This window comes from Cherax quadricarinatus, chromosome 1 (assembly GCF_038502225.1).
Source record: "Cherax quadricarinatus isolate ZL_2023a chromosome 1, ASM3850222v1, whole genome shotgun sequence".
In the NCBI taxonomy this organism is placed as follows: Eukaryota; Metazoa; Arthropoda; class Malacostraca; order Decapoda; family Parastacidae; genus Cherax; species Cherax quadricarinatus.
The window spans coordinates 81809476-81832669 of NC_091292.1; positions in this window are offsets into that span (position 1 = coordinate 81809476).

The following is a 23194-nucleotide window of genomic DNA, read 5'->3' on the forward strand; positions in this document are numbered from 1 at the left end:
GTCTCACTCAACATGTCTCACTCAACATATCTCACTCTACATGTCTCACTCAACATGTCTCACTCAACATATCTCACTCTACATGTCTCACTCTACACATCTCACTCAACATGTCTCACTCTACATGTCTCACTCAACATGTCTCACTCAACATATCTCACTCTACATGTCTCACTCAACGTGTCTCACTCAACATGTCTCACTATACACGTCTCACTCTACACGTCTCACTCTACATGTCTCACTCAACATGTCTCACTCTACATGTCTCACTCTGCACGTCTCACTCTACATGTCTCACTCTACACGTCTCACTCTACACGTCTCACTCTACATGTCTCACTCAACATGTCTCACTCTACATGTCTCACTCTACATGTCTCACTAAACATGTCTCAATCTACATGTCTCACTCAACATGTCTCACTCTACATGTCTCACTCTACACGTCTCACTCTACATGTCTCACTCTACATGTCTCACTCTACACCTCTCACTCTACATGTCTCACTCTACATGCCTCACTCAACATGTCTCAATCTACATGTCTCACTCTACATGTCTCACTCAACATGTCTCAATCTACATGTCTCACTCTACATGTCTCACTCTACATGCCTCACTCAACATGTCTCAATCTACATGTCTCACTCTACACGTCTCACTCTACATGTCTCACTCTACATGTCTCACTCTACATGTCTCACTCACCTCTCACTCTACATGTCTCACTCTACATGTCTCACTCTACATGTCTCACTCTTCATGTCTCAATCTACATGTCTCACTCAACATGTCTCATTCTACATGTCTCTACACGTCTCACTCTACATGTCTCACTCTACATGTCTCACTCTACACGTCTCACTCTACATGTCTCACTCTACATGTCTCACTCTACATGTCTCACTCTACATGTCTCACTCAACATGTCTCAATCTACATGTCTCACTCTACATGTCTCACTCAACATGTCTCACTCTACATGTCTCACTCAACATGTCTCAATCTGCATGTCTGACTCTACATGTCTGACTCTACATGTCTGACTCTACATGTCTCACTCTACACGTCTCACTCTACATGTCTCACTCTGCATGTCTCACTCTACATGTCTCACTCTACATGTCTCACTCTACATGTCTCACTCTGCACGTCTCACTCTACAGGTCTCACTCTACAGGTCTCACTCTACAGGTCTCACTCTACATGTCTGACTCTACATGTGTCTGCTTCACTTACCCCTCTTGTTAGCAAAGTAACAAAGGTGTTTAGATCGATCTTCGCTGATTTATGGCAAAAACAAATTTCATTCGGCTTATTCGGCAAAGTGAACCCTTGACAAATAGACCAAACTGGACCATTTGGCTCATTAGCCACGACGTATATATATATATATATATATATATATATATATATATATACGTCGATTGGTGGAATGATGATGTAAAGAGAGTAGTAAGGGAGAAAAAGTTAGCATATGAGAAGTTTTTACAAAGTAGAAGTGATGCAAGGAGGGAAGAGTATATGGAGAAAAAGAGAGAGGTTAAGAGAGTGGTGAAGCAATGTAAAAAGAGAGCAAATGAGAGAGTGGGTGAGATGTTATCAACAAATTTTGTTGAAAATAAGAAAAAGTTTTGGAGTGAGATTAACAAGTTAAGAAAGCCTAGAGAACAAATGGATTTGTCAGTTAAAAATAGGAGAGGAGAGTTATTAAATGGAGAGTTAGAGGTACTGGGAAGATGGAGGGAATATTTTGAGGAATTGTTAAATGTTGATGAAGATAGGGAAGCTGTGATTTCGTGTATAGGGCAAGGAGGAATAACATCTTGTAGGAGTGAGGAAGAGCCAGTTGTGAGTGTGGGGGAAGTTCGTGAGGCAGTAGGTAAAATGAAAGGGGGTAAGGCAGCCGGGATTGATGGGATAAAGATAGAAATGTTAAAAGCAGGTGGGGATATAGTTTTGGAGTGGTTGGTGCAATTATTTAATAAATGTATGGAAGAGGGTAAGGTACCTAGGGATTGGCAGAGAGCATGCATAGTTCCTTTGTATAAAGGCAAAGGGGATAAAAGAGAGTGCAAAAATTATAGGGGGATAAGTCTGTTGAGTATACCTGGTAAAGTGTATGGTAGAGTTATAATTGAAAGAATTAAGAGTAAGACGGAGAATAGGATAGCAGATGAACAAGGAGGCTTTAGGAAAGGTAGGGGGTGTGTGGACCAGGTGTTTACAGTGAAACATATAAGTGAACAGTATTTAGATAAGGCTAAAGAGGTCTTTGTGGCATTTATGGATTTGGAAAAGGCGTATGACAGGGTGGATAGGGGGGCAATGTGGCAGATGTTGCAAGTGTATGGTGTAGGAGGTAGGTTACTGAAAGCAGTGAAGAGTTTTTACGAGGATAGTGAGGCTCAAGTTAGAGTATGTAGGAAAGAGGGAAATTTTTTCCCAGTAAAAGTAGGCCTTAGACAAGGATGTGTGATGTCACCGTGGTTGTTTAATATATTTATAGATGGGGTTGTAAGAGAAGTAAATGCGAGGGTCTTGGCAAGAGGCGTGGAGTTAAAAGATAAAGAATCACACACAAAGTGGGAGTTGTCACAGCTGCTCTTTGCTGATGACACTGTGCTCTTGGGAGATTCTGAAGAGAAGTTGCAGAGATTGGTGGATGAATTTGGTAGGGTGTGCATAAGAAGAAAATTAAAGGTGAATACAGGAAAGAGTAAGGTTATGAGGATAACAAAAAGATTAGGTGATGAAAGATTGGATATCAGATTGGAGGGAGAGAGTATGGAGGAGGTGAACGTGTTCAGATATTTGGGAGTGGACGTGTCAGCGGATGGGTCTATGAAAGATGAGGTGAATCATAGAATTGATGAGGGAAAAAGAGTGAGTGGTGCACTTAGGTGTCTGTGGAGACAAAGAACTTTGTCCTTGGAGGCAAAGAGGGGAATGTATGAGAGTATAGTTTTACCAACGCTCTTATATGGGTGTGAAGCGTGGGTGATGAATGTTGCAGCGAGGAGAAGGCTGGAGGCAGTGGAGATGTCATGTCTGAGGGCAATGTGTGGTGTGAATATAATGCAGAGAATTCGTAGTTTGGAAGTTAGGAGGAGGTGCGGGATTACCAAAACTGTTGTCCAGAGGGCTGAGGAAGGGTTGTTGAGGTGGTTCGGACATGTAGAGAGAATGGAGCGAAACAGAATGACTTCAAGAGTGTATCAGTCTGTAGTGGAAGGAAGGCGGGGTAGGGGTCGGCCTAGGAAAGGTTGGAGGGAGGGGGTAAAGGAGGTTTTGTGTGCGAGGGGCTTGGACTTCCAGCAGGCATGCGTGAGCGTGTTTGATAGGAGTGAATGGAGACAAATGGTTTTTAATACTTGACGTGCTGTTGGAGTGTGAGCAAAGTAACATTTATGAAGGGATTCAGGGAAACCGGCAGGTCGGACTTGAGTCCTGGAGATGGGAAGTACAGTGCCTGCACTCTGAAGGAGGGGTGTTAATGTTGCAGTTTAAAAACTGTAGTGTAAAGCACCCTTCTGGCAAGACAGTGATGGAGTGAATGATGGTGAAAGTTTTCTTTTTCGGGCCACCCTGCCTTAGTGGGAATCGGCCAGTGTGATAATAAAATAATAAATAATAAATAATAAATAATAAATATATATATATATATATATATATATATATATATATATATATATATATATATATATATATATTTATATATATATTACTGGTATATGTGTCACATTCCTAAGTCTCGGTTGTTATATATTCACTTCCGGTTTATATTTTTTAAATTTTTATCAAGATAAAATAGTTGAAAGTTCTCGTTGACACTCAAGTGTAGCGTGGGTGTGGGTGGTGTGGGTATGGGTAGCGTGGGTGGTGTGAGTGTGGGTGGTGTGGGTATGGGTAGCGTGGGTGGTGTGAGTGTGGGTGGTGTGGGTATGGGTAGCGTGGGTGGTGTGAGTGTGGGTAGCGTGGGTGGTGTGAGTGTGGGTGGTGTGGGTATGGGTAGCGTGGGTGGTGTGAGTGTGGGTGGTGTGGGTATGGGTAGCGTGGGTGGTGTGAGTGTGGGTGGTGTGGGTATGGGTAGCGTGGGTGGTGTGAGTGTGGGTAGCGTGGGTGGTGTGAGTGTGGGTGGTGTGGGTATGGGTAGCGTGGGTGGTGTGAGTGTGGGTGGTGTGGGTATGGGTAGCGTGGGTGGTGTGGGTGTGGGTGGTGTGGGTATGGGTAGCGTGGGTGGTGTGGGTGTGGGTGGTGTGAGTGTGGGTAGCGTGGGTGGTGTGGGTGTGGGTGGTCTGGGTATGGTAGCGTGGGTGGTGTGAGTGTGGGTGGTGTGGGTGTGGGTAGCGTGGGTGGTGTGGGTAGTGTGGGTGGTGTGTGGGTGGGTAGCGTGGGTGGTGTGAGTGTGGGTAGCGTGGGTGGTGTGGGTGTGGGTAGTGTGGGTATGGGTAGCGTGGGTGGTGTGAGTGTGGGTGGTGTGGGTATGGGTAGCGTGGGTGGTGTGGGTGTGGGTAGCGTGTGGTGGTGTGTAGTGTGGGTGGTGTGGGTATGGGTAGCGTGGGTGGTGTGAGTGTGGGTAGCGTGGGTGGTGTGGGTGTGGGTGGTGTGGGTGTGGGTAGCGTGGGTGGTGTGAGCGTGGGTGGTGTGGGTGTGGGTAGCGTGGGTGGTGTGAGGTGCGTGGTGTGGGTATGGGTAGCGTGGGTGGTGTGGGTGTGGGTAGCGTGGGTGGTGTGGGTGTGGGTAGGTGTGGGTATGGGTAGCGTGGGTGGTGTGAGCGTTGGTGGTGTGGGTGTGGGTAGCGTGGGTGGTGTGGGTGTGGGTGGTGTGGGTAGCGTGGGTGGTGTGAGCGTGGGTGGTGTGGGTGTGGGTAGCGTGGGTGGTGTGAGTGTGGGTGGTGTGGGTATGGGTAGCGTGGGTGGTGTGAGTGTGGGTCGGGTGGGTATGGGTAGCGTGGGTGGTGTGGGTGTGGGTAGCGTGGGTGGTGTGTGGGGAGTGTGGGTAGCGTGGGTGGTGTGAGTGTGGGTGGTGTGGGTATGGGTAGCGTGGGTGGTGTGAGTGTGGGTGGTGTGGGTATGGTTAGCGTGGGTGGTGTGAGTGTGGGTGGTGTGGGTATGGGTAGCGTGGGTGGTGTGAGTGTGGGTGGTGTGGGTATGGGTAGCGTGGGTGGTGTGAGTGTGGGTAGCGTGGGTGGTGTGAGTGTGGGTGGTGTGGGTGTGGGTAGCGTGGGTGGTGTGAGTGTGGGTAGGTGTGGGTATGGGTAGCGTGGGTGGTGTGAGTGTGGGTAGCGTGGGTGGTGTGAGTGTGGGTGGTGTGGGTATGGGTAGCGTGGGTGGTGTGAGTGTGGGTAGCGTGGGTGGTGTGAGTGTGGGTGGTGTGGGTGTGGGTAGCGTGGGTGATGTGGGTGTGGTTAGCGTGGGTGGTGTGGGTGTGGGTAGCGTGGGTGATGTGGGCGTGGGTGATGTGGGCGTGGGTGGTGTGGGTGTGGGTAGCGTGGGTGATGTGAGTGTGGGTAGCGTGGGTGGTGTGAGTTTGGGTAGCGTGGGTGGTGTGAGTGTGGGTGGTGTGGGTGTGGGTAGCGTGGGTGGTGTGGGTGTGGGTAGCGTGGGTGGTGTGGGTGTGGGTAGCGTGGTTGATGTGGGCGTGGGTGTGGGTAGCGTGGGTGGTGTGGGTGTGGGTAGCGTGGGTGATGTGGGTGTGGGTAGCGTGGATGGTGTGGGTAGCGTGGGTGGTGTGGGTGTGGGTAGCGTGGGTGGTGTGGGTGTGGGTAGCGTGGGTGATGTGAGTGTGGGTAGCGTGGATGGTGTGGGTGTGGGTAGAGTGGGTGGTGTGGGTGTGGTTAGCGTGGGTGATATGGGGGTTTGGGTAGCGTGGGTGGTGTGGGTGTGGGTAGCGTGGGTGGTGTGGGTGTGGGTAGCGTGGGTGATGTGGGTGTGGGTAGCGTGGGTGGTGTGGGTGTGGGTAGCGTGGGTGGTGTGGGTGTGGGTAGCGTGGGTGGTGTGGGTGTGGGTAGCGTGGGTGATGTGAGTGTGGGTAGCGTGGATGGTGTGGGTGTGGGTAGAGTGGGTGGTGTGGGTGTGGTTAGCGTGGGTGATATGGGGGTTTGGGTAGCGTGGGTGGTGTGGGTGTGGGTAGCGTGGGTAGTGTGGGTGTGGGTAGCGTGGGTGATGTGGGTGTGGGTAGCGTGGGTGGTGTGGGTGTGGGTAGCGTGTGTGTGGGTGTGGGTAGCGTGGGTGGTGTGGGTGTGGGTAGCGTTGATGTGGGTTGGGTAGCGTGGGTGGTGTGGGTATGGGTAGCGTGGGTGGTGTGGGTAGCGTGGGTGGTGTGGGTAGCGTGGGTGGTGTGGGTGTGGGTAGCGTGGGTGATGTGGGTGCGTGCAGCGTGGGTGATGTGGGTGTGGGTAGCGTGGGTGGTGTGGGTGTGTAGCGTGGATGGTGTGGGTGTGGGTAGCGTGGGTGGTGTGTGTGTGGGTAGCGTAAGTGTTGTGGGTGTGGATAGCGTGGGTGGTGTGGGTGTGGGTAGCGTGGGTGATGTGGGTGTGGGTAGCGTGGGTGATGTGGGTGTGGGTAGCGTGGGTGATGTGGGTGTGGGTAGCGTAGGTGATGTGGGTGTGGGTAGCGTGAGTGATGTGGGTAGCGTGGGTGATGTGGGTGTGGGTGGCGTGAGTGTGGGTAGAGTGGGTGGTGTGGGTGTGGGTAGCGTGGGTAGTGTGGGTGTGGGTAGCGTTGGTGGTGTGGGTGTGGGTAGCGTGGGTGGTGTGGGTGTGGGTAGCGTGTGTGTGGGTGTGGGTAGCGTGGGTGGTGTGGGTGTGGGTAGCGTGTGTGTGGGTGTGGGTAGCGTGGGTGGTGTGGGTGTGGGTAGCGTGGGTGGTGTGGGTGTAGGGTAGCGTGGGTAGTTTGGGTGTCGGTAACGTTGGTGGTGTGGGTATCGTGGGTGGTGTGGTGGTGTGGGTAGCGTGGGTGGTGTGGGTGTGGGTAGCGTGGGTGCTGTGAGTGGGCAGCGTGGGTGATGTGGGTGTGGGTAGCGTGGGTGGTGTGGGTGTGGGTAGCGTGGGTGGTGTGGGTGTGGGTAGCGTGGGTGGTGTGGGTGTGGGTAGCGTGGGTGGTGTGGGTGTGGGTAGCGTGGGTGGTGTGGGTGTGGGTAGCGTGGGTGGTGTGGGTGTAGGTAGCGTGGGTGGTGTGGGTGTGGGTAGCGTGGGTGGTGTGGGTGTGGGTAGCGTGGGTGGTGTGGGTGTGGGTAGCGTGGGTGGTGTGGGTGTGGGTAGCGTGGGTGATGTGGGTATGGGTAGCGTGGTGGTGTTTGGTGTGGGTAGCGTGGGTGTGTGGTGTGGGTAGCGTGGTGTGGGTGTGTAGCGTGGGTGGTGTGGGTGTGGGTAGCGTGGGTGGTGTGGGTAGCGTGTAGCGTGGGTGGTGTGGATGTGGGTAGCGTGGGTGATGTGTGGGTGTGGGTAGCGTGGGTGTGGTGGGTGTGGGTAGCGTGGGTGGTGTGGGTGTGGGTAGCGTGGGTGGTGTGGGTGTGGGTAGCGTGGGTGGTGTGGGTGTGGGTAGCGTGGGTGGTGTGGGTGTGGGTAGCGTGGGTGGTGTGGGTGTAGGTAGCGTGGGTGGTGTGGGTAGCGTGGGTGGTGTGGGTGTGGGTAGCGTGGGTGGTGTGGGTGTGGGTAGCGTGGGTGGTGTGGGTGTGGGTAGCGTGGGTGGTGTGGGTAGCGTGGGTGATGTGGGTGTGGGTAGCGTGGGTGGTGTGGGTGTGGGTAGCGTGGGTGGTGTGGGTGTGGGTAGCGTGGGTGGTGTGGGTGTGGGTAGCGTGGGTGGTGTGGGTGTGGGTAGCGTGGGTGGTGTGGGTGTGGGTAGCGTGGGTGGTGTGGGTAGCGTGGGTGGTGTGGGTGTGAGTAGCTTGGGTGGTGTGGGTGTGTGTAGCGTGGTGTGGTGTGGGTAGCGTGGGTGGTGTGGGTTTGGGTTGGGTGGGGGGTGTGGGTAGCGTGGGTGGTGTGGGTGTGGGTAGCGTGGGTGGTGTGGGTGGTGTGGGTAGCGTGGGTAGGTGTGGGTGTGGGTAGCGTGGGTGGTGTGGGTGTGGGTAGCGTGGGTGGTGTGGGTAGCGTGGGTGGGCGTGTGGGTGTGGGTAGCGTGGGTGATGTGGGTGTGGGTAGCGTGGGTGTGGGTAGTGGTGTGGGTAGCGTGGGTGGTGTGGGTGTGGGTAGCGTGGGTGGTGTGGGTATGTGTAGCGTGGGTGTAGCGTGGTTGGTGTGGGTGTGGGTAGCGTGGGTGGTGTGGGTAGCGTGGGTGGTGTGGGTGGTGTGGGTAGCGTGGGTGGTGTGGGTGTGGGTAGCGTGGGTGGTGTGGGTGTAGGTAGCGTGGGTGGTGTGGGTAGCGTGGGTGGTGTGGGTGTGGGTAGCGTGGGTGGTGTGGGTGGTGTGGGTAGCGTGGGTGGTGTGGGTTTGGGTAGCGTGGGTGGTGTGGGTGTGGGTAGCGTGGGTGGTGTGGGTGTGTGTAGCGTGGGTGGTGTGGGTGTGGGTAGCGTGGGTGGTGTGGGTGTGGGTAGCGTGGGTGGTGTGGGTGTGGGTAGCGTGGGTGGTGTGGGGGTAGCGTAGGTGATGTGGGCGTGGGTAGCGTGATTGATGTGTTTGGTGTGGGTAGCGTGGGTGATGGTGTGGGTAGCGTGGGTGGTGTGGGTGTGGTTAGCGTGAGTGTGGGTAGCGTAGGTGATGTGGGTGTGGGTAGCGTGGGTGTGGGTAGCGTGGGTGATGTGGGTGTGGGTAGCGTGGGTGTTGAGGGTGTGGTTAGCGTGGGTGATGTGGGTATGGGTAGCGTGAGTGATGTGTGTAGCGTGGGTGATGTGGGTGTGGGTAGCGTGGGTGGTGTGGGTGTGGGTAGCGTGGGTGATGTGGGTGTGGGTAGCGTGGGTGGTGTGGGTGTGGGTAGCGTGGGTGGTGTGGGTGTGGGTTTCGTGGGTGGTGTGGGTGTGGGTAGCGTGGGTGGTGTGGGTAGCGTTGGTGATGTGGGTGTGGGTAGCGTGGGTGGTGTGGGTGTGGGTAGCGTGGGTGACGTGGGTGATGTGGGTGTGGGTAGCGTGGGTGGTGTGGGTGTGGGTAGCGTGGGTGGTGTGGGTGGTGTGGGTAGCGTGGGTGGTGTGGGTGTGAGTAGCTTGGGTGATGTGGGTGTGGGCAGCGTGGGTGATGTGGGTGTTGGTAGCGTGGGTGTGGGTAGCGTGGGTGATGTGGGTGTGGGTAGCGTGGGTGTTGAGGGTGTGGTTAGCGTGGGGGTGTAGCGTGGGTGGTGTGGGTGTGGGTATGGGTAGCGTGTGGTGTGTGTGTAGCGTTGGTGGTGTGGGTGTGGGTAGCGTGGGTGGTGTGGGTGTGGGTAGCGTGGGTGGTGTGGGTGTGGGTAGCGTGGGTGGTGTGGGTGTGGGTAGCGTGGGTGGTGTGGGTAGCGTGGGTGGTGTGGGTGTGGGTAGCGTGGGTGGTGTGGGTGTGGGTAGCGTGGGTGGTGTGGGTAGCGTGGGTGATGTGGGTGTGGGTAGCGTGGGTGGTGTGGGTGTTGGTAGCGTGGGTGATGTGGGTGTGGGTAGCGTGGGTGGTGTGGGTGTGGGTAGCGTGGGTGATGTGGGTGTGGGTAGCGTGGGTGGTGTGGGTGTGGGTAGCGTGGGTGGTGTGGGTGTGGGTAGCGTGGGTGGTGTGGGTGTGGGTAGCGTGGGTGGTGTGGGTGTGGGTAGCGTGGGTGGTGTGGGTGTGGGTAGCGTGGGTGGTGTGGGTGTGGGTAGCGTGGGTGGTGTGGGTGTGGGTAGCGTGGGTGGTGTGGGTGTGGGGAGCGTGGGTGGTTGGTGTGGGTAGCGTGGGTGGTGTGGGTGTGGGTAGCGTGGGTGGTGGGGGTGTGGGTAGCGTGGGTGGTGTGGGTGTGGGTAGCGTGGGTGGTGTGGGTGTGGGTAGCGTGGGTGGTGTGGGTGTGGGTAGCGTGGGTGTGTGGGTGTGGGTAGCGTGGGTGGTGTGGGTGTGGGTAGCGTGATGTGGTGTGGGTAGCGTGGGTGGTGTGGATGTGGGTAGCGTGGCTGGTGTGGGTGTGGGTAGCGTGGGTGGTGTGGGTGTGGGTAGCGTGGCTGGTGTGGGTGTGGGTAGCGTGGGTGGTGTGGGTGTGGGTAGCGTGGGTGGTGTGGGTGTGGGTAGCGTGGGTGGTGTGGGTGTGGGTAGCGTGGGTGGTGTGGGTGTGGGTAGCGTGGGTGGTGTGGGTGGTAGCGTGGGTGTGGGTAGCGTGGGTGGTGTGGGTGTGGGTAGCGTGGTGTGGGTAGCGTGGGTGGTGTGGGTGTGTGTAGCGTGGGTGGTGTGGGTGTGTGTAGCGTGGGTGGTGTGGGTGTGTGTAGCGTGGGTGGTGTGGGTGTGTGTAGCGTGGGTGGTGTGGGTGTGTGTAGCGTGGGTGGTGTGGGTGTGTGTAGCGTGGGTGGTGTGGGTGTGTGTAGCGTGGGTGGTGTGGGTGTGGGTAGCGTGGGTGGTGTGGGTGTGGGTAGCGTGGGTGGTGTGGGTGTGGGTAGCGTGGGTGGTGTGGGTGTGGGTAGCGTGGGTGGTGTGGGTGTGGGTAGCGTGGGTGATGGTGTGGGTAGCGTGGGTGATGTGGGTGTAGGTAGCGTGGGTGATGTGGGTGTGGGTAGCGTGGGTGGTGTGGGTGTTGGTAGCGTGGGTGATGTGGGTGTGGGCAGCGTGGATGATGTGGGTGTGGGTAGCGTGGGTGGTGTGGGTGTGAGTAGCGTGGGTTGTGTGGACGTGGGTAGCGTGGGTGGTGTGGGCGTGGGTAGCGTGGGTGATGTGGGTGTGGGTAGCGTGGGTGACGTGGGTGGTGGGTAGCGTGGATGATGTGGGTTTGGGTAGCGTAGGTGGTATGAGTAGCGTGGATGGTGTGGGTGTGGGTTGCGTGGGTGATGTGGGTGTGGGTAGCGTGGGTGATGTGGGTGTGCGTTGCATGGGTGTGGGTAGCGTGGGTGATGTGGGTGTGGGTACCGTGGGTTACCTGAAGGTTATTCCGGGGATCAATGCCCCCGCGGCCCGGTCCATGACCAGGCCTCCCGATGGATCAGGGCCTGATCAACTAGGCTGTTACTGCTGGCCGCACGCAGTCCAACGTACGAGCCACAGTCCGGCTGATCCGGCACTGACTTTAGGTATCTGTCCAGCTCTCTCTTGAAGGCAGCCAGGGGCTTATTGGCAATTCCCCTAATGCTTGATGGGAGGCTGTTGAACAGTTTTAGGCTCCGGACACTTATGGTGTTTTCCCTTAGTATACCAATGGCGCCCCTACTTTTTGTTGGGGGCATTTTGCATCGCCTGCCCAGTCTTTTAGTTTCGTAGGGAGTTATTTCTGTGTGCAGATTTGGGACCATTTCTTCCAAGATTTTCCAAGTGTAGATTATGATAAATCTCTCCCTCCTGCGTTCCAACGAGTACAAGTCAAGTGCTTCCAAGCGTTCCCAGTAGTTAAGGTGCTTGACAGAACTTATACGTGCAGTAAAGGATCTCTGTACACTCTCTAGATCTGCGATTTCACCTGCTTTGAATGGAGATGTTAATGTACAGCAGTATTCCAGCCTAGAGAGAACAAGTGATTTGAAAAGGATCATCATTGGCTTGGCATCTCTTGTTTTGAAAGTTCTCATTATCCATCCTATCATTTTCTTTGCACATGCGATCGTGGCACTGTTGTGATCCTTGAAAGTGAGATCCTCAGACATTACTACTCCCAGGTCCCGTATATTATTTTTCCGCTCTATTGTATGGCCGGAGTCAGTAGTATACTCTGTTCTAGTTATTATCTCCTCCAGTTTTCCATAACGGAGTAGTTGGAATTTGTCCTCATTGAACATCATATTGTTTACCGTTGCCCACTGGAAAACTTTGTTTATATCTTCTTGGAGGTTAACCGCGTCCTCAGCAGATGACAGCCTCATGCAGATCCTAGTATCATCCGCAAAGGATGATACGGTGCTGTGATGTATATCTCTGTCTATGTCTGATATGAGGATAAGAAACAGGATAGGGGCGAGTACTGTGCCTTGTGGAACAGAGCTCTTCACTATGGCAGCCTCCGATTTAACTCTGTTGACCACTACTCTTTGTGTTCTATTTGTTAGGAAGTTGAAGATCCATCTCCCCACTTTCCCAGTTATTCCTTTAGCACGTATTTTATGGGCTATTACGCCATGATCGCATTCGTCAAATGCTTTTGCAAAGTCTGTGTATATTACATCTGCATTCTGATTTTCTTCCAGTGCATCCAAGGCCATGTTATAGTGATCCAGTAGTTGTGAGAGGCAGGAGCGACCTGCCCTGAACCCATGTTGCCCTGGATTGTGCAGATTTTGGGAATCCAAGTGATTTGCAATCCTGCTTCTTAGCACTCTTTCAAAGATTTTTATGATGTGGGACGTCAGAGCTATTGGTCTATAGTTCTTAGCTAATGCTTTGCTGCCACCTTTATGGAGTGGGGCTATATCCGTTGTTTTAAGTGACTGTGGAATTTCACCCATGTCCAAGCTCCTCCTCCATAGTGTACTTAGGGCACGCGAGAGGGGTTTCTTGCAGTTCTTAACGAAAACAGAGTTCCACGAGTCTGGGCCCGGGGCTGAGTGCATAGGCATGTTGTCAATGGCTTTTTCGAAGTCTATCGGAGTTAGGGTAATGTCGGAAATCTGGCATACATTTATGGAGTTTTGAGGCTCATTCATGAAGAAATCATTTGGGTCGTCGATCCTCAGACCGATTAGTGGTTCACTAAAGTGGGTGATGTGGGTGTGGTTAGAGTGGGTAATGTGGGTGTGGGTAGCCTGGGTGGTGTGGGTGTGGGTAGCGTGGGTGATGTGGGTGTGGGTAGCGTGGGTGATGTGGGTGTGGGTAGCGTGGATGTGGGTAGCGTGAGTGATGTGGGTGGTGTGGGTAGCGTGGGTGGTGTGGGCGTGGGTGATGTGGGTGTGGGTAGCGTGGGTGATGTGGGTGTGGTGTGGGTGTGGGTTTCGTGGGTGGTGTGGGTAGCGTAGGTGGTGTGAGTAGCGTGGATGGTGTGGGTGTGGGTTGCGTGGGTGATGTGGGTGTGGGTAGCGTGGGTGTGGGTAGCGTGAGTGATGTGGGTGTGAGTAGCGTGGGTGATGTGGGTGTGGGTATCGTAGGTGGTGTGGGTGTGGGTAGCGTGGATGGTGTGGGTTTGGGTAGCGTAAGTGGTGTGGGTAGCGTGGATGGTGTGGGTGTGGGTTGCGTGGGTGGTGTGGGTAGCGTGGGTGATGTGGGTGTGTGTACCGTGGGTGATGTGGGTTTGGGTAGCGTAGGTGGTGTGGGTGTGGGTAGCGTGGATGGTGCGGGTGTGGGTTGCGTGGGTGATGTGGGTAGCGTGGGTGATGTGGGTGTGGGTACCGTGGGTGATGTGGGTTTGGGTAGCGTAGGTGGTATGGGTGTGGGTAGCGTGGATGGTGTGGGTTGCATGGGTGGTGTGGGTAGCGTGGGTGACGTGGGTGTAGGTGATGTGGGTGTGGGTATCGTAGGTTGTGTGGGCGTGGGTAGCGTGGATGGTGTGGGTGTGGGTTGCGTGGGTGATGTGGGTGTGGGTAGAGTGGGTGATGTGGGTGTGGGTAGCGTGGGTGGTGTGGGTGTGGGTAGCGTGGGTGATGTGGGTAGAGTGGGTGGTGTGGGTAGCGTGTGTGGTGTGGGTGTGGGTAGCGTGGGTGATGTGGGTGTGGGTAGCGTGGGTGATGTGGGTGTGGGTAGAGTGGGTGATGTGGGTGTGGGTAGCGTGGGTGGTGTGGGTGTGGGTAGCGTGGGTGATGTGGGTGTGGTTAGCGTGGGCATGAGTGGTGTTTGGGTAGCGTGGGTGGGGTTAGCGTGAGCATGAGTGGTGTGGGTGTGGGTGTTGTGATCATGGGTGGTGTGGGTGTGGGTGGTGTGGGCGTGAGTGGTGTGGGCGTGGGTGGTGCAGCACAGCAGGCCACCCAGGCGGAACAGTGAGTCAGCCATTTGTAAAACTGGATATTCTCTCCCCTTTTAAGGACCACTAGATCTGAGGGGAATGTCCGTCCCTGCTGGGATAGCAGAGAGGGAAGGAGGGAGGGGAGGGGAGGGGTAGGAGATAGAAGAAGAGTAAGATAATACAAAGGGGAAAAAGTGGACGGGAATCAGAGGCAAAAAGGGGATACCAAGCTGCTGGGGAAATGGGTATACAGGATATAACATTCCAGCAGGTACTGGAGTTTCTTACACTGGATATATCCTTCCAGCAGGTACTGGAGTGTCTTACACTGGATATAACATTCCAGCAGGTACTGGAGTTTCTTACACTGGATATATCCTTCCAGCAGGTACTGGAGTGTCTTACACTGGATATAACATTCCAGCAGGTACTGGAGTTTCTTACACTGGATATATCCTTCCAGCAGGTACTGGAGTGTCTTACACTGGATATAACATTCCAGCAGGTACTGGAGTTTCTTACACTGGATATAACATTCCAGCAGGTACTGGAGTGTCTTACACTGGATATAACATTCCAGCAGGTACTGGAGTTTCTTACACAGGATATATCCTTCCAGCAGGTACTGGAGTGTCTTACACTGGATATAACATTCCAGCAGGTACTGGAGTGTCTCACACTGGATATAACATTCCAGCAGGTACTGGAGTTTCTTACACTGGATATAACATTCCAGCAGGTACTGGACTGATATAACATTCCAGCAGGTACTGGAGTTTCTTACATAGGATATATTCCAGCAGGTACTGGAGTGTCTTACACTGGAGTTTCTTACACTGGATATATCCTTCCAGCAGGTATAGTGTCTCACACTGGATATAACATTCCAGCAGGTACTGGAGTGTCTCACACTGGATATATCCTTCCAGCAGGTACTGGAGTTTCTTACACTGGATATATCCTTCCAGCAGGTACTGGAGTTTCTTACACTGGATATATCCTTCCAGCAGGTACTGGAGTGTCTTACACTGGATATAACATTCCAGCAGGTACTGGAGTTTCTTACACTGGATATATCCTTCCAGCAGGTACTGGAGTGTCTCACACTGGATATAACATTCCAGCAGGTACTGGAGTGTCTCACACTGGATATATCCTTCCAGCAGGTACTGGAGTTTCTTACACTGGATATATCCTTCCAGCAGGTACTGGAGTTTCTTACACTGGATATATCCTTCCAGCAGGTACTGGAGTGTCTTACACTGGATATAACATTCCAGCAGGTACTGGAGTTTCTTACACTGGATATATCCTTCCAGCAGGTACTGGAGTGTCTTACACACATTCCAGCAGGTACTATAACATTCCAGCAGGTACTGGAGTGTCTTACACTGGATATAACATTCCAGCAGGTACTGGAGTTTCTTACATATCCTTCCAGCAGGTACTGGAGTGTCTTACACTGGATATAACATTCCAGCAGGTACTGGAGTTTCTTACACTGGATATAACATTCCAGCAGGTACTGGAGTGTCTTACACTGGATATAACATTCCAGCAGGTACTGGAGTGTCTTACACTGGATATAACATTCCAGCAGGTACTGGAGTGTCTTACACTGGATATAACATTCCAGCAGGTACTGGAGTTTCTTACACTGGATATAACATTCCAGCAGGTACTGGAGTGTCTTACACTGGATATAACATTCCAGCAGGTACTGGAGTGTCTTACACTGGATATAACATTCCAGCAGGTACTGGAGTTTCTTACACTGGATATAACATTCCAGCAGGTACTGGAGTGTCTTACACTGGATATAACATTCCAGCAGGTACTGGAGTGTCTTACACTGGATATAACATTCCAGCAGGTACTGGAGTGTCTTACACTGGATATAACATTCCAGCAGGTACTGGAGTTTCTTACACTGGATATAACATTCCAGCAGGTACTGGAGTGTCTTACACAGGATATAACATTCCAGCAGGTACTGGAGTGTCTCACACTGGATATAACATTCCAGCAGGTACTGGAGTTTCTTACACTGGATATAACATTCCAGCAGGTACTGGAGTGTCTTACACAGGATATAACATTCCAGCAGGTACTGGAGTGTCTTACACTGGATATAACATTCAAGCAGGTACTGGAGTGTCTCACACAGGATATAACATTCCAGCATGTACTGGAGTTTCTTACACTGTATATAACATTCCAGCAGGTACTGGAGTTTCTTACACTGGATATAACATTCCATCAGGTACTGGAGTTTCTTACACTGGATATAACATTCCAGCAGGTACTGGAGTTTCTTACACTGGATATAACATTCCAGCAGGTACTGGAGTTTCTTACACTGGATATAACATTCCAGAAGGTACTGGAGTTTCTTCTGGATATAACATTCCATCAGGACTATAACATTCATTCCAGCAGGTACTGGAGTTTCTTACACTGGATATAACATTCCAGCAGGTACTGGAGTTTCTTACACTGGATATAACATTCCAGCAGGTACTGGAGTTTCTTACACTGGATATAACATTCCAGCAGGTACTGGAGTTTCTTACACTGGATATAACATTCCAGCAGGTACTGGAGTTTCTTACACTGGATATAACGTTCCAGCAGTTACTGGAGTGTTTTACACTGGATATAACATTCCAGCAGTTACTGGAGTGTTTTACACTGGATATAACCTTCCAGCAGGTACTGGAGTGTCTTACACTGGATATAACCTTCCAGCAGGTACTGGAGTGTCTTACACTGGATATAACATTCCAGCAGGTACTGGAGTGTCTTACACTGGATATAACATTCCAGCAGTTACTGGAGTGTCTTACACTGGATATAACATTCCAGCAGTTACTGGAGTGTCTTACACTGGATATAACATTCCAGCAGTTACTGGAGTGTCTTACACTGGATATAACATTCCAGCAGTTACTGGAGTGTCTTACACTGGATATAACATTCCAGCAGGTACTGGAGTGTCTTACACTGGATATAACATTCCAGCAGTTACTGGAGTGTCTTACACTGGATATAACATTCCAGCAGTTACTGGAGTGTCTTACACTGGATATAACATTCCAGCAGTTACTGGAGTGTCTTACACTGGATATAACATTCCAGCAGTTACTGGAGTGTTTTACACTGGATATAACATTCCAGCAGTTACTGGAGTGTTTTACACTGGATATAACATTCCAGCAGTTACTGGAGTGTCTTACACTGGATATAACATTCCAGCAGTTACTGGAGTGTCTTACACTGGATATAACATTCCAGCAGTTACTGGAGTGTCTTACACTGGCTATAACATTCCAGCAGTTACTGGAGTGTCTTACACTGGATATAACATTCCAGCAGGTACTGGAGTGTCTTACACTGGCTATAACATTCCAGCAGGTACTGGAGTGTCTTACACTGGATATAACCTTCCAGCAGGTACTGGAGTGTCTTACACTGGCTATAACATTCCAGCAGTTACTGGAGTGTCTTACACTGGATATAACCTTCCAGCAGGTACTGGAGTGTCTTACACTGGCTATAACATTCCAGCAGGTACTGGAGTGTCTTACACTGGCTATAACATTCCAGCAGTTACTGGAGTGTCTTACACTGGATATAACCTTCCAGCAGGTACTGGAGTGTCTTACACTGGCTATAACATTCCAGCAGGTACTGGAGTGTCTTACACTGGCTATAACATTCCAGCAGTTACTGGAGTGTCTTACACTGGATATAACCTTCCAGCAGGTACTGGAGTGTCTTACACTGGCTATAACATTCCAGCAGGTACTGGAGTGTCTTACACTGGCTATAACATTCCAGCAGTTACTGGAGTGTCTTACACTGGATATAACCTTCCAGCAGGTACTGGAGTGTCTTACACTGGATATAACCTTCCAGCAGGTACTGGAGTGTCTTACACTGGATATAACATTCCAGCAGGTACTGGAGTGTCTTACACTGGATATAACCTTCCAGCAGGTACTGGAGTGTCTTACACTGGCTATAACATTCCAGCAGGTACTGGAGTGTCTTACACTGGATATAACATTCCAGCAGGTACTGGAGTGTCTTACACTGGATATAACATTCCAGCAGGTACTGGAGTGTCTTACACTGGATATAACCTTCCAGCAGGTACTGGAGTGTCTTACACTGGATATAACATTCCAGCAGTTACTGGAGTGTCTTACACTGGATATAACCTTCCAGCAGGTACTGGAGTGTCTTACACTGGCTATAACATTCCAGCAGTTACTGGAGTGTCTTACACTGGCTATAACATTCCAGCAGTTACTGGAGTGTCTTACACTGGATATAACCTTCCAGCAGGTACTGGAGTGTTTTACACTGGATATAACATTCCAGCAGGTACTGGAGTGTCTTACACTGGATATAACATTCCAGCAGGTACTGGAGTGTCTTACACTGGATATAACATTCCAGCAGGTACTGGAGTGTCTTACACTGGATATAACATTCCAGCAGGTACTGGAGTGTCTTACACTGGATATAACATTCCAGCAGGTACTGGAGTGTTTTACACTGCATATATAACATAGTCGTTTATCAGTAACACTACATCAATCACAACACACACAAATCACAGCGAGCATCACAGTATACACCAAACACACTGTAACTCGCAACATACATCATATACAAGATACATCAGTATACAACATACATCATATACAAGATACATCAGTGTACAACATACGTCATATACAAGATACATCAGTATACAACATACATCATATACGAGATACATCATATACAAGATACATCAGTATACAATATACATCAGTATACAATATACATCATATACAACATACATCAGTATACAACATACATCATATACAAGATACATCAGTATACAACATACATCACATACAAGATACATCAGTATACAAGATACATCAGTGACAAAGTATTAACAAGAGAGACAACCACTAACTTGAGTGACTCTCACTACTAACATAAGTGTGTGTGTGTGTGTGTGTGTGTGTGTGTGTGTGTGTGTGTGTATGTGTGTGTACTCACCTAATTGTACTCACCTAATTGTGGTTGCAGGGGTCGAGACACAGCTCCTGGCCCCGCCTCTTCACTGGTCGCTACTAGGTCCTCTCTCTCTGCTTCCAGAGCTTTGTCATACCTCGTCTTAAAGCTATGTATGGTTCCTGCCTCCACTACATCACTTGTTAGGCTATTCCACTTCCTGACAACTCTATGACTGAAGAAATAATTCCTAACATCCCTGTGACTCGTCTGAGTCTTCAGCTTCCAATTGTGACCCCTTGTTTCTGTGTCCCCCTCTCTGGAACAACCTGTCTCTGTCTACCTTATCTATTCCACGTAGTATTTTGTATGTCGTTATCATGTCTCCCCTGACCCGCCTGTCCTCCAATGTCGTCAGTCCGATTTCCCTCAACCTTTCTTCCGAGGACATACCCCTGAGCTCCGGAACTAGCCTTGTTGCAAACCTTTGTACTTTCTCTAATTTCTTGGCGTGTTTGCCCAGGTGTGGGTTCCAAATTGGTGCTGCGTACTCCAGTATGGGCCTGATGTACACAGTGTACAGTGTCTTGAACGATTCCTTACTAAGGTATCGGAACGCTATTCTCAGGTTTGCCAGGCGCCCGTATGCTGCAGCAGTTACCTGGTTGATGTGTGCCTCCGGAGACATGCTCGGTGTTATGGTCACCCCAAGATCTTTCTCCTTGAGCGAGTTTTGCAATCCTTGTCCGCCTAGTCTATACTCTGCGGTCTTCTTTACCCTTCTCCGATCTTCATGACTTTGCACTTGGCAGGGTTGAATTCAAGAAGCCAGTTGCTGGACCACGTGTCCAGCCTGTCCAGGTCTCTGAAGTCCTGCGTGGTCCTCATCTGATTTAATTCTCCTCATTAACTTCACATCATCTGCGAACAGGGACACCTTTGAGTCTATCCCTTCCTCCATGTCATTCACATATACCAGAAATAGCACTGGTCCTAGGACCGACCCCTGTGGGACCCGGCTCGTCACAGGTGTCCATTGTGATACCTCATCCCGTACCATGATTCGTTGTTGCCTCCCTGTCAGGTATTCTCTGATCCATTGCAGTGCCCTTCCTTGTTATACGCGCCTGATCCTCTAGTTTCTGCACTAGTTTCTTGTGAGGAACTGTGTCGAAGGCCTTCTTGCAGTCCAAGAAAATGCAATCAACCCACCCCTCTCTCTCTTGTCGCACTTCTGTAACTTTGTCATAGAACTCCAGAAGGTTTGTGACACAGGATTTGCCTTCCATGAATCCGTGCTGGTTATCGTTTATAATCTTATTCCGTTCCAGATGCTCCACCACTCTCCTCCGATAATCTTCTCCATGACTTTGCATATTATGCAGATCAGTGACACTGGTCTGTAATTTAGTGCCTCTTTTCTGTCTCCCTTTTTAAAAATGGGAACTACATTTGCCGTCTTCCATACCTCAGGTAGTTGCCTAGTTTCAAGGAATGTGTTGAAGATTGTGGTTAATGGCACACACAGTATATCTGCTCCCTCCCTGAGGACCCACGGGGACATGTTGTCCGGTCCCATTGCCTTTGATGTATCAAGGTCACTTAGCAGCTTGTGTGTGTATGTGTGCATATGTGTTTGTGTGTGTGTGTGTGTGTGTGTGTGTGTGTGTGTGTGTGTGTGTGTGTGTGTGTGTGTGTGTGCGTGTGTGTACGTGTGCGTGTGTGTATGTGTACTCACCTAGTTGAGGTTGCAGGGGGCGAGTCCGAGCTCCTGTGCATGTGTGTGTGTATGTGTGTGTGTACTCACCTATTTGTACTCACCTGTTTGTGGTTGCAGGGCTCCTGGCCCCGCCTCTTCACTGATTGCTACTAGGTCCTCTCTCTCCCTGTGTGTGTGTGTGTGTGTGTGTGTGTGTGTGTGGAACACACGGATGAACGCAGACTTTACAATAGATAACAATGAGATATTGAATCGGTTTTTCCTCTCAAGTGTCCACTGTTATGAGTGAACTGTCCAGGTCCCTGCCTGCTGCCTGCTGCTGACACTCCAAGACTGTCCCTTCCTGCTGGCTAGCTCTTTCTCTCTCTCTCTCTCTCTCTCTCTCTCTCTCTCTCGCTCTCTCTTTCTACTTATCTATCTCTATATCTCACACACACACTCACTATACATGTGTGTGTGTGTATATATATATATATATATATATATATATATATATATATATATATATATATATATATATATATATATATGCAGAACAACCACTGTGAAAAAATAGTGTAATTCCAAGAGCTTTCGTGACTTCTCACGTTATCAAGGAACTACAAAAATAAAAGGTTAACAGTAAGGCATATAAGGACGAGACTACACCTCGCTGCCACACACAACAACACCTGAGTTTTTATGATGATGTTGGTACGTAGTCAGTGATCCGTGAAACACAGCTTATATTTTACCCAAAAATTTGTCTAATGTACCCTAAATTCTTCCCAATTTTTTTTTAATTATAAATGAATCTAATTTATACAAACCAAATGAAATATATTATTTTCAAAACTACTTTTTATGATACATTCTATTATATTCCTGTCGACCATGAACTTGCTTACTGTAACTTTCTCAGTCTCATTAAAATCAATTGGATGGTTAAAATTTCTCACATGAATAAATAGAGCATTGGAATCTTGTCCAGTTCTAATGCTATATTTATGTTGTTTTAATCTTAGTTCGAGATTTTTACCAGTTTGACCGTAATAAACTTTATCACAAATTTTACAAGGAATCTTATAGACACATCCATCAGCATTTTGGGGGGAATTCTTTATCAAAAGTTTTTATACTGTATCAAGATTTTTGAATACAACTTTAATATTAAAAGTCTTAAGAAGAGAAGACATATCAACCAAGTTTTCATGGTAAGGGAGAACCAACATATTTTTAGTTGAATAAGGCTGGTTGTCCCTTTTTGGGTTGTAAAAAGTATTTCTAGCTACTTTAAAAGATTTATCAATTACGTTTCTTGGGTATTTTAGATCATTAGCTATTTCATAAATTTTGGATATTTCTTCATCTATGAACTCTGGACTAGAAATACGCAAAACTCTCAAAAAACATTGACGAGAAAACAGACAGTTTAACTCTATCTTGATGTGAAGAATAATAATGGACATAGCAACAGTTATTTGTAAGTTTTCTGTAAATTTTAAATTTAAAATCATTGTTACCCTTAATAATAGAAACATCTAGAGAAGGCAGTGACGAGAGTATTTCGTCTATTCTGCGAATTATAAACGTTGTAAAAATCTCTGGTCAGTCGATGCACGTAGGGGATGAGATGAAAAAGCTTAACAGCATCTGCCTGAAGGCTGGCTGCCTTGGATCAACACGCCTAGCGTTAGCTATGTGCCGAGGTATTGGACCAGTGTGGTACGGTGGTAGAGCACTCCGTACCTTGTTCCAGGGTTCGTAGGTTCGAGTCTCCGTCGACTTGAGAATAGTGTTTGTGAATATATATATATATATATATATATATATATATATATATATATATATATATACTCCCACCGAGGCAGTGTGACCCAAAAAGAAAGAAAATCCCCAAAAGAAAATACTTTCATCATCATTCAACCCTTTCACCTCACTCACACATAATCACTGTTTTTGCAGAGGTGCTCAGAACACAACAGTTTAGAAGCATATACGTATAAAGATACACAACATATCCCTCCAAATTGCCAATATCCCAAACCCCTCCTTTAAAGTGCAGGCATTGTACTTCCCATTTCCAGGACTCAAGTCCGGCTATATAAAAATAACCGGTTTCCCTGAATCCCTTCACTAAATATTACCCTGCTCGCACTCCAACAGATCGTCAAGTCCCAAATATTCGTCTCCATTCACTCCTATCTAACACGCTCACGCACGCTTACTGGAAGTATAAGCCCCTCCCCCACAAAACCTCCTTCTCGAGGACGACCCCTACCCCGCCTTCCTTTCCCTACAGATTTATACGCTCTCCATGTCATTCTACTTTGATCCATTCTCTCTAAATGACCAAACCACCTCAACAACCCCTCTTCAGCCCTCTGACTAATACTTTTATTAACTCCACACCTTCTCCTAATTTCCACATTCCGGATTTTCTGCATAATATTTACACCACACATTGTCCTTAGACAGGACAACTGCCTCCAACCGCCTCCTCGCTGCAGCATTTACCACCCAAGCTTCACACCCATATAAGAGTGTT